This window comes from Danio rerio, chromosome 16, assembly GCF_049306965.1.
Source record: "Danio rerio strain Tuebingen ecotype United States chromosome 16, GRCz12tu, whole genome shotgun sequence".
Taxonomy (NCBI): Eukaryota; Metazoa; Chordata; class Actinopteri; order Cypriniformes; family Danionidae; genus Danio; species Danio rerio.
The window spans coordinates 21614461-21616322 of record NC_133191.1 but is presented as its reverse complement, the minus strand read 5'-3'; positions in this window follow the sequence as shown (position 1 = coordinate 21616322).

Below are 1862 nucleotides of genomic sequence, written 5' to 3'. Positions count from 1 at the left end.
AAAAAAAAAAACAAGTGCTAATGTTACAGGAACACTCTGCTTTTATTTGGAAATAGGCTTGTTTTACAACTCCCTACAATTTAAAAGTTAAGTTTTAGCATTTTTGAAGCCATTCAGCTTAATTCTGGGTCTAGATGAAGCACTTTTAGTACTCTTAGTTTACTGTAAATGGTTAGAAGAACATTAGCATCTCATTTATTTAAAAAAAGATTTGATATTTTTGTATTTAAAACTTGACAGTTTTGTACTTGCAATTTGTACTAAGATTCATGGAAAAATCAAAGTTGCTGCCATGTTCTAGAGCAGTGTTTCCCAACCACATTCACGAAGGACCACCAACACTTCATGTCTCCTTTTTCTGTCACACCCATTACAGGTCATTCAGTCTTTGCTAATGAGCCGTTGATCTGAGTCAGGTGTGTTTGGTTAAGGAGACATGAAAATGTGCTGGTGGTCCTCCAGGAACATGGTTGAGAAACACTGCTCTAGACCTATATGGCTAGCAACCATACCCTCATTCCGGTGTAATGATCAAGGTCGTACAATAGCTGAAACAAGCGCAATTAATTTATTGATATTATTATTAATTATATAATTCCCCCATCTGCAGCCATGGTAAAGCAGCAAAGTTCCTTGGTTCCTTATGCCAGAATAAGAGCATCATTTCTAGCCATAGTGACAAAATTAATGCAAAATTAAAAGTTGCTATTTTCTTAGTCTTAGTATCTGATATATTTACTGGAGATTCAAGCATTCATTGTTAGAAGATTTATGCGCAAATTATCAAAACTCTATCTGGATTTATTTTTATATTTTGGGCATATGCTAATGGTCTAATCCAATTCAATTGCTTATGCTTAGCTAAGAAAAAAAAATCTCTCACCAGACCTTGAGATTGACTGAATTGATTAAAAAAATGGTAAAACCCAATAATTTACCTCTAGGTGGGTTGTAAAATGAGCTTTTTCCTAAAATAAAAAGTATAGTGGAAATAGTATGGGCTATTTTTTGCTGTGATTTAAGCTTTCAATGTTCACAATCCAGGATTCATAGCATGATCAGTTTGGTTGGAGGGACCAAAGAGTTTCTGATTTCCTGAAGAAAAAAACATGTAAAAATGTTTCCCCGGCGACTTTATTTATTGACTTATTTATATGAATATCAAACTCTTGGTTTTTCAATAAGAATCACACTGTGCTCATTATTCGATCATATGATTGATGCCAATTTGTGAATGTTGCTTTGCATGGTTTTTGTTTTAATATTTCTTAAGTAATTCAGATTTAGAAGATGACGACTGTTCACATTTGAATCTAATTGCATTCCATAAGTTTTTAACTAAATTCCAACTAGCAGTTTTATATTTATAGGTTCTTATAACCTTGGCACATTTCTGTTTAATTAAAATTTGGACTTACCTTTTACTTTTTAATTCAATGTGTCCTTTGAAATGGACAGTTGACCTACAATAATTATAATATTGTAATTAGTTAAAGCCCTGATATGCCAGAAAAAAACTGGCATAATGCAGTTTTGAATGAAAACTAAATTTGTTTCAGGTGTTTGAAAAAGCTTTCCAAAAAGACTGTCCAGAAAAGCAGTATGTTCATAATCAGAATGAGACAATTTTCAAACATCTTTTAAGGTAGTGAGTAACTCACTCTTGTTTATTTGTTAACTGAGGAATATTAAGATTTCATTTAAAAAACAGACATGGCAGAAGAAGGAGTTTTACTTCCTTTAGGAATAGCACACACAAGATCCATGTTGCCATTCACAAGTATTAAAATGTCTATATGCTATGCAGTTTTATATGTATTTACTAATTGTAATTTTAAAGTTGTATGTCATTTATAACAAAC